Source organism: Planococcus citri, chromosome 1 (genome assembly GCF_950023065.1).
Source record: "Planococcus citri chromosome 1, ihPlaCitr1.1, whole genome shotgun sequence".
In the NCBI taxonomy this organism is placed as follows: Eukaryota; Metazoa; Arthropoda; class Insecta; order Hemiptera; family Pseudococcidae; genus Planococcus; species Planococcus citri.
In genome coordinates this window covers 26,874,015-26,888,378 of record NC_088677.1, presented here as the reverse complement: position 1 = coordinate 26,888,378, position 14,364 = coordinate 26,874,015, and the positions used below count along the sequence as shown (strand labels likewise).

Here is a 14,364-nt window from a genome sequence, read left to right as displayed (position 1 = left end):
TTGTTTAAATTAAGTATTTTTTAAAAAACAATTTTTGGAAGAAGTAGAGGAAGAATGTAAAATTTTCAATACTCTTTGCTCTTTACATTTTTTTTTTAAACTAATAATTTTTGCAATTTTATGTAGTCTAAAGTTGATGTTTTTGATGTTTTTGATGTTTTTTCTAAAATTATTAAACGTTTATGATCATGAAATTATTTCAAATTCAAATTTTCCATTCGTTTTTTAAAGTCCTTTAACGATTTTTTTCAATACGGTAATTTCAAATTTTTCAATAAAAAAGGCCATAAGTAAAGATGAAGAGAACAGGAGCTGAGGATGAGTCGGAGAGCTGGAAATGCTCAAGTCAAGAGTAAGACGAAGCACTCTGAGAGAGGAGTAGTTTTCACTTTTCAACGTTGGGAGGGGGAGCAGTTTTTTGAAATTTTGGGAGCACATCATTGTTATTCTCGCAGCTCTGGTTTTATTTTAATTTAATTTGATTTTATTTCATTTTATTTGTTGAAAATAATTTTAATTTAATTATAATTACATTTCAATTTCATTTAAATTCATTTGGATTAATTTGATTACATTTTAACTTACTTATTTTAATTTATTCTAACTCAATTTTATCAAATTTATTAATTCATTTAATTTTGATGAAACCAACTGATTTTTATTTCAATTTCAATATTTAATTTAATACCATCCGATTCGATTTAATTTTGTTCAATTCATTTCAATTTAATTAAGTTTTGTTAGGTTTTACCTTATTAATTTGATTTAATTATGTTTGAGTTATTTTAATTGAATTGAATTTCAATCAATTTGATTTGAATTGTAAAGTAAATGCTGATCGGTGAAAATTGAAAAATAAATAAATCATTCATTCATTCAATAAATTTAATGTAATTTTATTATATTTTTGATTATATTCAATTTCATTAATGTTTATTTAATTTGTATAATTTTATTTTATTATAAGTATTAAAATTTATTCAAGTTGATTTATTTTTATTTTTTTTCATTCAAAATGTAGATAGGTAATTTGATTTTTTTTGGTATGTATTGTTTAAACAGTCACAAGGTATTAGATACATAAGTGACTTGATATCAGTAAATATACATTTTAAATTAAATCATTTGATTTTGATTTCAACTAATTAATTTTATTTAATTCAATTATCTTAATTTTTTTTTAAATTTTATTCTTAGGTACTTTAAGTATTTTTTGTACCTCTACCTATACATGAGATGTTCATCAACTTTTAATCCTCACCTACAGCGTATCCTGCCTCAGAATAACTTCCTTTCACTAGCAACATAGGCAAGCCATCCTGTATTCATGAACTTTTGTTTGCCTAATCTCAGGAAGGGGGATAGTTGATTCTGAACTGAGCTTTTGAACATTTTAATCAATCTAACTTACATTACTTACATCGATTTCTGCATTTCAGGAAGTAAAGATGAAAGGTTTCGATTATGTCATTTTGTTCTTCATGTTCGACCATACATCCATAAGACAGCTGTGACCTTGTCAAATCTTCTTCTCAGGTGTTTGTTCATTTTCAGCAAATTATACGGATCCGTCCATACCAAAAATTGCTCGGTATCATGCGAGTGTCTGAAAACAAAGATACCTACTTTTAAAAACGGCTAAAATATTTCGGTATCTCATGTTCATATTATTTTGCACATGTTTAGTATGATTGAAGGCGCTATAACACTTCAAAAAAAAATTTCAGTCATTAAATAGGTACCTAGCATATAATTTTACTAACACAATGTTCATGTTCGATGTTTTCTACAATTTGTACGACGTTCAATTCGCATTTTAATACAAATAAATCCTCGCTCAGTCATAACTTTCGGTCTTGGCGATGATTTCAGTTCAGTTTATAAACATAGAGCATCAAACTGCAGCTCATCATACGAGTGAGTAATTCAATAATCCGGATTTCAATTCATAACAAAACTACTTATCGGTCCTTGAAATTGAAAAATCATCGTCTCATCATCGTATATTTTCGTTTTACAATTGGACTAGGTAAATAAGGTACTTTGTTATTGGCAAATTATCACCTCTGAAAACTACTTTTTTTTGCATATTTAAATTGGCCAACTCGAAATTCTTTCTTTGTCGGGATATCTCACATGCAGACAAGGTACTCGATACTCCGCGAAATGAATTTTTAAACGTTACCGTCATTAGACATTTTTGCAGACGGATCCGGTCGCGAGCAAAACACGAGTGAATCATTCCATAATCATTTTTTTTTTTTCGCCAATTCATATATTTTATTAGAGAAAATAAAGGTACCTATATAGACGAATGTGTACGTATAGATAGACGTAGGCACCTGTATGAAAATCGTGACCAGTTAAATCTATAAGCAGAAATATTTTACTTATTACATCAGGTACTTGTTTTTGGACATTCTTTTCAAGGCAGCTATAATAGTTTTTCATCTTTTCTCCCTAATAATTATGAATTAATGAAAATCGAAAAGGTCTTACGATTAAATGATGATTTAATGATCGCCTGCGTTCCTGCAGCTGGACATGGCATATAAAGGTCATTGACACGCGGTGTTTATTAGCGTTTGTGTACGTTTTTTTCTCCTCTTCTTCTTTTAATTGTCTTATCTTCCGAGTTATTCTTTTTTTAACGAGTGAAGCTCGAAACGATTAAAAGTTCATGAGTTGCATTTTTATTTTTATTTTTCAATGTTAAATTTCGCGTTATAGTATGCGCGCTAAAGCGAAAGGTTCGAAAATAATTCTGTGGTCAGTTCCGCTATGGTAATGACGGGATGAAGAAATTTCCAAAATTACCGCAAGTTAATTGATTTTGAGGTACCTAAAATATTCACCTATCGATGTTTTTGAAAATACTAACTTGGAAATGTAATTTTTAACGTAGGCAAACGGTAACATCGTAAACCAAGACCTTTGAGTTTTGATGTTACAATTATCAGTAGCAAATGTCTGGAATCATTACAGAAATATAGAAGGCCATCAATGATACTATTCTGTCTCATCGGATTAGTAGCTGTTCAACATTTCATCCGCGAGGAAATTTACGACATTAAATTTATCATAAAAAACTCGATAAAATGGAAGTTAAACTTTGTGTGGTATCGTATTAGTACCTAAATAATGTGTTATTTAATGGTTATTCATTAAAATAAATAAGCTTTTGTATTTTGGCACATAAAACTGGTCGTATTAAATTACGTCATTATTCGTGAACACAAATAAATATAGGTAAAAATTTCAACTGCCAAAAATCTAATATATCCGTTGATAAATTGGTAAATCTAAAAAAATAACATGACTAAAGTACTCATCGAGTGTTTTGCAATGCTGTTGTATGATGCGCCATGTTGTCTGGCCGTCATGTTTATTTATTTTTATTGGTAAGTATTCGAAGTAAATCATACCTAATATTTTCTATGCAAAAGAAATATCTGTTTGGTTTATAGGATCTTGGAAATTAAAAAATCAAAACTGGTACGGTACCCAAAGATCATAGTTCATGTGCTGATGTTCTTTTTTTTTTTTTTTAATAATTGTTATTCCTGACTTTACAAATTTCAGTTCAGATTTTTCTCATGTAATGTAAAAATCAAAATTGGATCAAATTGAAGCAGAAAACTGGAATTAAATTTTCACCAGATTTTTGACTTACTAAACCTTAATTAACCCAGATGTTTTGTGAAATTTCTGGTTTCCGGGTTTTATGTATGTACTATCTTTGTGACTGTTTCGATCGACTTATGTTTCTACTGTTTCAAATTCGAAAAAATTGTTTCATCGATTATTTTTGAAAAAAATTGAATATCAGAAGAAACTCAAAGTTTTAGCTAAAATTTGAATCGAAACGCTGAAATTTCACGAACCTATCGAATACATTTTTCGCAAATTCTAGATGTTTTGGAGCCTCCAACATAAAACCAATCAGTATTTGGAGCCTCCAACACAAAACCAATCAGTATTTTCTCGATTGGACAAAAAAGTAAACGCAAACAGAAATTTTAATTTTGACATTATTAAGAATAAGAACTGAAAACCCCCATTAATTAATTCGAGAGACCGAAATTAAACTACCTACATATAAACATGCAAAATTTTAGCTTTAGGTATATTTAGTACATCAGTTTAATCAAATTCTACTTTTTTTTTAATTTCAAATTTCAATTTTTAAAAATTTACTCGTTTGTATCATTGAAAAATGGCATTCAACTCCCAAAAAATGGCCTGGAAGATGCAGGAAGCTAACCGATGTTCAATTAGGACTCAACTCAAAGAACCCTTCCGAGCATTCACAAAAAAATCTTATCAGATTAGAGATGAAGAAATTCTAGATAATGGATTTTGTGATTCTGAAAAATCTTCTGGTGACAAATTCTTCAGAAGTCACCAAGTGAGTTTCTGACCTTTTATTCATAGGTGAATTCATGGTGAAAAAATCACCAGAATGGCCCGGCTAATGACCATAGACATTTTTTTCGAATGCCTGGCGAACCCTTGGTGAATCCTGGTGACTTCTGGTGCCAGATTCACCAAAAGTCACCATGTGAGTTTATGACTTTTTTTCAGGTGAATTCATGGTGAAAAAAATCACCAGAATGTCCTCAGAGCCATTGAATTTTTTTTTTTTAGTGTCCAGTGAATCCTGGTGACTTCTGGTGACAGATTCACCAGAGGTCACCATGTGAGTTGGTCACTTTTTTTTTAGTTGAACTCATGGTGAAAATAATCACCAGAATGGCCTAATGACCATAGAAATTTTTTTCGAATGTCAGGCGACCCCTTGTTGAATCCTGGTGACAATATTCACCAGAACATAGAAAAGTCATTTTTTATCGCCTGGTGACTTTTTTGTGACAGATTCACCAAGCAGTGACCATATCTGAGCGATTTTGTACACCTGGTGACTACTGGTGAATCCTGGTGACTGATTCACCAGAAGTCACCAGGATTCATCAGAACATAGAAAAGCCACTTCTTATCCCCTGGTGACTTTTTGGTGACAAATTCACCGAACAGTGACCATATTTGAGCGGTTTAGTGTACCTGATGAAGTGATGACATTAGGTGAATCTTGGTGACTAATTCACCAGAAGCCGCTAAGATTCTCCAAAACATAGAAAAGTCATATTCAACTCCCTGATGACCTCTTGGTGACAGATACCCCCAGCAGTGTCTATTGTGCCCCTGACCATATTTGAGCGTTTTTGTACACCTGGTGACGTCTGGTGAATCTTTGTGATGGTTCACCAGAAGACACCAGGATTCACCAGAACATAGAATACTATTATTTTATACCATGGTGACTTTTGGGTGACAGATTCACCAAGCAGTGACCATATTTGAGAGATTTTGTACACCTGGTGACTTCTGGTGAATCAGTTACCAAGATTCACCAGAAGTCACCAGCATTCACCAGAACATAAAAAAGTCATATTCAACTCCCAGGTGGCTTTTGGGTGACAGATTCACCAAGCAGTGACCATATTTGAATGATTTTGTACACCTGGTGACTTCCGGTGAATCTTGATGATCGATTCACCAGAAGTCACTGGGAATCACCAGAACATAGAAAAGTCATATTTTATCCCCCTGATGACTTCTGGTGAATCAGTTACCAAGATTCACCAGAAGTCACCAGCATTCACCAGAACATAGAAAAGTCATATTCAACTCCCAGGTGGCTTTTGGATGACAGATTCACCCAACAGTGACCAGTGACCATATTTGAGCGATTTTGCACACCTGGTGACTTCTGGTGAATGTGAGTGACTGACTCACCAGAACTCACCTGGATTCACCAGGATTCACCAGAACGTAGGAAAGTCATATATTATATCCTATGATTCACCAGAAGTCACCAGGATTCACCAGTATATAGACAACTATTATTTTATACCCTGGTGACTTTTTGGAGACAGATTCACCAAGCTGTGGCCATATTTGAACAATTTTGTACACCTGGTGACTTCTGGCGAATCTTGGTGATCGATTCACCAGAAGTCACTGGGGATCACGAGAACATAGAAAAGTCATATTTTATCCCCTGGTGACTTCTGGTGAATCAGTTACCAAGATTCACCAGAAGTCACCAGCATTCACCAGAACATAGAAAAGTCATATTAAACTCCCAGGTGGCTTTTGGGTGACAGATTCACCAAGCAGTGACCATATTTGAGCGATTTTGCACACCTGGGGACTTCTGGTGAATGTGAGTGACTGATTCACCAGAAGTCACCAGGATTTGCCAGAATATACATTTTATACCCTGGTGACTTTTTGGAGACAGATTCACCAAGCAGTGACCACATTTGAGCGATTTTGTACAACTGGTTACTTCTGGTAAATCTTGGTGACTCATTCACCAGAAGTTACTAGGATTCGCCTGAACATAAAGAAGTCATTTCTTATCCCTGCCTTTTGGGTGACAGATTCACCAAGCAGTGGCCATATTTGAGCGATTTTGTACACCTGGTTACTTCTGGTAAATGTAGGTGACCGATTCACCAGATGTCACCAGGATTCACCAGAACACAGAAATGTGATTTTCTATCCTCTGGTGACTTTTTGGTGACAGATTCACCAAGCAGTGACCATATTCGAGGGATTTTGTACACCTGGTGACTTCTGGTGAATCTTGGTGACTTATTCACCAGAAGTCACCCAGATTCGCCAGAACATAGAGAAGTCATTTCTTATCCCCCGGTGACTTTAGAAACTGTTTTCGAATATCTGGCATTAAAACTTGAAAATTTGGAATTTTTCTCGAGAATGAACTAGTATTAAAGTATAAGATCAGACCACCATAGTTCAAGGTTAGGTTCAAGCCTAAGCAAAGCAAGGGCAAAAATTTTTTGAAGATTTTTGAAATGATGATCAAAAACTTTTTTTTAGTGGATCACAATTAAAATGTTCTACAGATACCTACTCTACAACTAAAATTATTTGCTTTGATGCACATATTTTACCAATCTTCAAAAAAAAAAATTGAATTTTTCTTACGGCGATTTTTCAAAGTTTAAGCCCTCATATTTTTTTAAAACTAATTATTTAATCAAGATAGAAGTGTGTGGGTTACCTCATCAGTAAGAGCAATTCTTTTTCTTCAAGAAACATTGTTAATACTTACTTAGTAATATAGGTACATAATACATGAAAAGAACAATTTTTTTTAAACTCGTATTTTCAAACTTTTTGTCTGGCATAGCCCTTCTTAATCAACCAGCATAAAGATTGGCCACATGGAAAAATTCTATACAAAATGAGCAATTCAACGCCACAAAGCTCAACTTTCTATCTACATATCATGGTTCTTGAATAACGCAACTTCAAAATTGCCACAAAAAAACCGAAAACAAAAATTTTTCACGAGAGTAAAATTCAGCCCCTTCAAATCCTAGGGTAGGCAAACATACATATTTGCACTCAGGATAGGCTGCCTATGTTACTGGTGTAAGGGCGTTATTCTGTGCCGGAACACCCTGTACCTGCAGGATAAGAGATAAGTAAGGTAATACATACAATAAGTATGTATCTATTATACCTGGCTCTCTGGTCGTACTAGTTGCTGCGCTGCTAAAATCAAACAGCTCGTCCGCGTATAATTCGCGTTCATCTCCCTCTGCACACGAGTGTGTGTATGATTTATGCAGTTACTGTGTTTGCTAATTTATTGCCGAGCTGTGGACTGGCTTTTAAAAATTCGGCCATTCGGTTAAACCATCAAGGCTATTCATTCTTGATGTACGAGTGCCTCGAGTATCCGCAGAGTGCAGGCGATTGGCGAATTTTTCGTAGGCGAGTTAAGTAGCTTGTTCGTGATGCAACTCTCGTATGTAAAATATGTACGAGTATACAGCTGCGAAGAATAGAGTTCTAGTATTCGCCAGCACGATTAAATCGTATCAATTTGAACGTTTTAATGACACCTATACTAAGTATAATATACGCAGGGTGTGTAAGTTTACAAGAAAATTTCATCTAATAAAACGTCCTGCTTCTTTTGTAGGTAAAGGTACACGCAGATATAGCCTATAAATGAATTACACTGGCATCTGCAGTGTACTACGTATACGTTCGGTCATCAACCAGCGGAGAAATTACACAACACTATAGGTACTAAGATATTGTTCGAAGCGCAACAACGTGTCTTGAACCTTGAACTCTGCAGCTCGCACCATACAAGTACATTTCCTATTGGCCATTTTTCTAAAAAAAAAAAAATGTATATATACGTATAAAATGTAACTTATTTCGTATCTCCTCGAAGTCTGCACCAGCTAGTATACCTACAAGTATTATGCTCAGCTAACCAGTAATTAAATTAATCGTTTCGATTTTGTGTACCACGTACCCACCTCCTCTCACTATCAGCAATCGATTCACTTCTCTTTCTCTAGATCTCCGATCACGACTGATACATGTTGACAAAAAAAAAAACCACTCAACCAACTTGTACCATTCAGTATTCATCGTCCTCGTCGTCGTCGTCGTATTCATTCTTTGTAACAATATTTGTGGTTTCTATTAACGAGTTCGGAAAAAATACAAATTGACCGGCCAGACAACTCACACAATGTTAAAACTTGTGAATATTACCAACAATTTTTAAATGTTATGTAACGGTATTATAGTTTCGTTTCCTTTTCTCGGGCTGTATAGGGTGTTTAAGAAATATAAGCATAACTGTAACTGTATATTTTGGACGAAACGTTGAAAAAAAGCATCCTTAAAACAATGTAAAATGATTGTTGTTTTGATAAACCGCAAATAACCACAGACAATAATTTTCATTGTATTATGTTTGTCGATGAGAATATCCAGTTCGAAGAACTGCTCTATGATGGATCCCTTCTACTCCCCCGGCGCCTTGGTTTATAATTTTTCACTCGACGGTAATTGAAGAGTTTGAAACGAAAAAAAAAAATTTACGTCAATAAATTGGTCTAGATGGCTAGAATTAAGTAGGCAGGTGTAGTATTATGTGTATTTTTTGTCCGCGAAATGAAGTCGCAGACGCGTAGGAGGATGGAAAATTGATAATTTGAAGATTGCAAGTTCCCTCCTCAAGTGCAGTGTGTGTCTTGCCGTTAACTGCAAAAGCAAAACTGATTATTTCCACTCAATTTTTTTTATAACGCTGAGCTCGTAAAAGGATTTTGTGCTGGAATTTATTTGCACGATACTCACAAAGGCCAGAAAATTGGCCGAATTCATGTGACAGTTTGTAAAAAATGGCAAAAAATCTCAAGGGTCAATTCATAGCAAAAAATTTGTCAATTATTGTTGAAATTTTTAAAAATTACATAAAAATTTTATTAAAAACATTTTGAAATATGTGTAATAATATGAAAGTTGCGAAAGTGGTGAAAAAATTAGCTAAATCAGCAATTTTTTTTAAATTATCTAACTTTCAAAATGTTAGCTGAATAGCATGAAAAATCTACCAATAAATCAGTCCCGAAATTGGTATAAAAATTATTGAAAATGATAAAAAATTAATTGGAAAAATATCTTCAAAATTGAGTAAAAATTAAAAATAGTTCTTAAAAATTATTGAAAATTAAAAAAATTGGAATTGCCACCAGCGTGTGGTACCAACTACTTGCCGAACCTCAAGTCAAGAATTATCCGAATTAGATACAAGGTATAAATACCTTATACGTTAAGCTAAGGTACATTAGATATTCCTACGAGCAATTTTTTCCAAGACCGACTGCAGATGAAAGAAAAAGAATTCGCGGTTGTTCGTTTAAACTCGAATTGACGTTTATGATTCGCTATGAATAATGCATACAGGTATAAGGTAACTATGTAAGCGAGCTTAGGTAAATGCGAACAGAAATTTACACAGGTCAGGTGCGTGTGTTCTACCGACGTGTACTTTTGCTCACATACCTACTTCCGTCGTCGTCCACTCACCTAATTCTTCGTATTTCGCGAGTTATTAATTAGCAACGTAATCGTATATAGCGAAACGTAGGTACTCATCGACTCGACTCGTTGCGAATAACTAACTCAAATATACGCAAAAGCCGTTCGTAAATTTCGCCATGGGTTATAAGGTTCCAAGTACGGTACATATAAAGATCGTGTTGCTTTTGGCGAGCATTTATCTCACCAGTCAGTACTGCTTTTTACCGTTTTATTTTTCAATTACAAAATATTCCGATCGTAGCGTTTCAAATGCGTAATTACTTTTGCACGTGACTTTTCCATGCGCCCATATACCTACCATAGTTTGAAGTTTGTGTTTGATACGCGTGTCAGTGCTTTTTAATTAGTATGGATGGGGGTTTTTAACTCGAGACGAGTAAGTTGAATATAGCCCTATATACGTGGATTGTGGATACTGTTCAAGTTGGGAGATTTTGAGGGAGACCACAGCAACTTGAAATTCTTGGAGAAAATTTAAAATTCACTGGAGGCTCCAGACTGACCTGAAACTGGTTGTTTTCGTGTTAAGGTGTGAAAATGATGAAAAATTTGCTATAATACTCGTATAGTAGCTCCGTTGAGTTTCTTGAACTTTCAAAATGATTTAAAAATCCAAAAATGAGCTCAATTTATAAAGAGTAGAACAGATTGAGGGAGTGGGACATGTGATCTTTCAGGTCAGCTTGGTTTCGTTAAGATCACACTGTATCAGTTCGAGTGATTCGAGTCCCTTCTAAGGAAAGTGTTGCTGAACAAATGAGTAGGCAAGTATCAGAAAAAATGCGCTCTTTATTTTTCGAAAATCGAGGAGATGTCAGAGAAGCCCCAACAATCCCTCGTCAAATTATTTTCTTGTAACATTTTTCTAGGGTACGTTATGGGGGGGGGGAGGGGAGTCAAATCAAAAAATAAATTATATACCTGAAAAACACAATTTTTTTTAATTTTTTCCAAAGAGGCTTATTTCAGAGCTCACGTGATTCGAATCATAAAAGGCAAGCTGAAATTCAAAATTAGCCCCCCTAAAACTCCAACAAATCATATGTATGTACCTACGTCACACGATTAGTTTTTGGACTTTTTATGAAATTCAAAGACTTTCTGAGGAGCTACGGCGACTTATAGTAGGTATCAGAAAAGTAAGCGGAAATTCGGTATCAACACACCTGAAAAGTTAACAAAGCATACCTATAGGTCACACGACTATGCCCATTTTTATGAATTTTGGAGCTGATAGTGGGATTGTATCGAAAAAAGTAAGTTGAAATTTAAAATCAGCACCCCTGAAACTTCAATAAACCCACAGTTCACATAGATTTTTAATGAAATTTGAGGCTTGTGGGGAAGGGGGGCTCACTGATAAAATAAAGCATAGGTAACACAAGTTTTTCAACATTTTTTTTTTTGGTAAAATTAGGGATGAGTTTTTGGGCTTGTAGGCTTGTTTTGAAACAGTAAGTTGAAATTCGAAATCAGCACCTCTAAAAACCTGATAAAAGGTCAAACAATTTGAAAATTTTTTTTTGGATAAAATTTTGGGGTTTTCTTTTCGGTTTAGGGGTTTGCTTCAGAAAAGGAATGCTGGGTCATTCCATGCCAAGCCGGCGGATTTTTGCACGAGGGTTTTTCGATTTTTTTCAAAATCGGATCATGTGTAGAGGTCATCAAACGATGACGAATGACGCAAACCGGACATTTTTTCGGTTTTTTTGACGGAGCTGTGGCACTTCAAAGTTCTCCAAAATGGCCGAAAATGGAAAATTTCAGTTGCAAATTGCTCCGGTTGTACGTGGTATAGAATTTTGAACTTTTTTCAAATTGTAGTACTTTGAGAGGGTAATCGACGAATGATGTCAAAATCTGTGTTGCCACTTTCTAAAACCTAAAAAAATCGATTTAAAAATTTATAATTTAAATATAACCACGATGTCCCCCTGTAAAAATTCTGAAAAAATCCTCAGTTCTAGTCCTATTTATGTAGAATAACATATCAAAAAATCGGACTGGCATTTTTTTTTATTTTCAAGAAAAAAAAATTACAAGTTTTATTTTTATTGTAAAAGTACCATCAGAAACCTAAAAAATGAAAATTTTTACATTTTTGTAATATTTCACCAATGTGTGGACGAATATGTGAAAAAAATCCCCCTCCCTCCCAATTTGTCAGCGAATTGACGGGAATGCCATTTTTCGTGCTATAATTTTATTTTAAGAGTGAAATATATTGAAAAAATTTCGCCGCCGTTGACAAATTCGGAGGGAGGGGTATTTTTTTCACATATTCGTCTACACATTGGTAAAATATTACAAAAATGTAAAAATTTTCATTTTTTAGGTTTCTGATAGTACTTTTACAATAAAAATAAAACTTGTAATTTTTTTTTCTCGAAAATGAAAAAAAATGCCAGTCCAATTTTTTGATATATTATTCTACATGAATAGGACTAGAACTGAGAATTTTTTCAGAATTTTTACTGGGGGACATCGTGGTCATATTTAAATTATAAGTTTTTAAATCGATTTTTTTGGGTTTTAGAAAGTGGCAACACTGATTTTGACATCATTCGTCAATTACCCTCTCAAAGTACTACAATTTGAAAAAAAGTTCAAAATTCTATACCACGTACAATTTGCAACTGAAATTTTCCATTTTCGGCCATTTTGGAGAACTTTGAAGTGCCACAGCTCCGTCAAAAAAAATCGAAAAAATGTCCGGTTTGCGTCATTCGTCATCGTTTGTTGACCTCTGCACATGATCCGATTTTGAAAAAAATCGAAGAACCCTCATGCAAAAATCCGCCGATTTGGCATGGAATGACCCAGCTTCGAAATCAGCGCCTGTGAAAACCTTTCAAAACAAAGGTCCACAACTTTTTCAAGTTTTTTTTTTTGAATTTTAGGTTTATTTTTGGGCTGAATAAATTTGTGTTAAAAAAGTAAGATGATATAAAAAAAATCTCATTTGTAAAATCATCAATATTATGCTACATAATTTTCAATTAAAAAAAAAATTGCACAAAATTCAAGATGGAGGGGGAGAAAGCGCAAAATATGACAGACTGGAATTTTGAATTTTAGGGGAAAATTAGGTACAAAATTATGCATTTTTTAAAAAGCATCTTTCATCACATTTTGCTCATTTTTGAAGCATTTTCGAAAATTTTATTGCCAGAGCAGGAGGAAGAGGAGGAGGAGAAGGCGGATGAAGAAAATTTCAGACCGTCAAACAAAGTAGATGTGCATTGATTTTCATGTTTCCAAAGGCGATGATTCTGATTCTGAAACTTGTAGGGCCCAAACTTCAAAATTGAGCCCTCCAGGGGGTAAGAGCTCAGGCAATATGGATGTCAAAAATATAGGTTTTAGAAGGGCTGATTCTCGTTCTGATCACAGTTTGCTCTTAAAATCAAATCTGAGCCCCCCCCCCAAAAAAAATTAGCAATTAATTTTTTCAAACGTAAATTTAGTCTTTTTGGAGAGCCTGTTTTTGATGGGAGAAGGAAGAAACAATTTTCAAAATCAGAATCAGTGCCTTTGAAAATTTCTTCGATTGTTTGAACCTCATCCCCCCCCCCCCCCACATTCAAGGAAACTTTTTTTGAAAATACTCCAAATATGAAACACGATGGATGATCTTAAAAATACTTGTACATCAGGCTGGGTTACGAAAAAAAAAAATCATATAGTTTTGATCAAATTTCACACACTTAAACGTTTATTTTGAGTTGAAAAGCGCACAGCAGATTTTTTAGCTCCGAAGATGACTCTGCAAGGAAGTTGTAAGCTCTCAAAAAAGGCTCATTTTCCAAAAAAAGCCAGTCTTTACCGCGCTAACTCCTGTCTCGCTTGCTTGAAGAAGAAGTGGTTCAGATTTACAAGATTGCGAGTTTCTTCATCATCCCCAGTCTTAGCCATCAAAATCCACGACCACTTCATTTGGGGTTCTACCAAGACACCAAGAGGTTACAAAATTTGAAAATTATTTATTTTTAGACAATTTTGTGTTTTGAAAATATTTTTTTCATCACAACGAAAGTCTATGATTTTTGAAACTGAGAGAATACTTTGGAATGTAGTGATAATTGGCACCAATTTTTTGGTCACTGTTGCCAATTTCAAATTTTGAAAAAATAATGCCTCCTTAACAGGCTTCGAAGCCCCATATTTCCCCTCCAGGTACACCAACGGAGCCAACCATTTTTTTCTAGATATGTAACTTTCAGTGAAGGTTTCCATGAATTTTTGTCAAAATCTTCCAACTTCATTTTTTTTTACAATCCACCGTAAAATAGGTACTTGACTGATACAATACAATCAACCATTCATCAGGGTAAATGATACCTAAATAATATCCACATTTCCATAGGTACACCTATGTACATTCTCAGGTGCAACGTTCATCTCCTCTCGCAC

General features: G+C 34.2%; 1 long non-coding RNA gene across 2 annotated transcripts in view; it reads right to left on the bottom strand.

Annotated features, from left to right (window-relative positions):
* LOC135850138 (uncharacterized) overlaps nucleotides 1-14,364 on the bottom strand; it is a 116,090-nt gene that overhangs the window by 8,083 nt on the left and 93,643 nt on the right. For both annotated transcript variants that reach the window (XR_010559656.1, XR_010559657.1), the window contains exon 3: nucleotides 1,421-1,606. This is a non-coding gene — a long non-coding RNA (uncharacterized LOC135850138). The remainder of the gene's footprint in view (nucleotides 1-1,420; nucleotides 1,607-14,364) is intronic.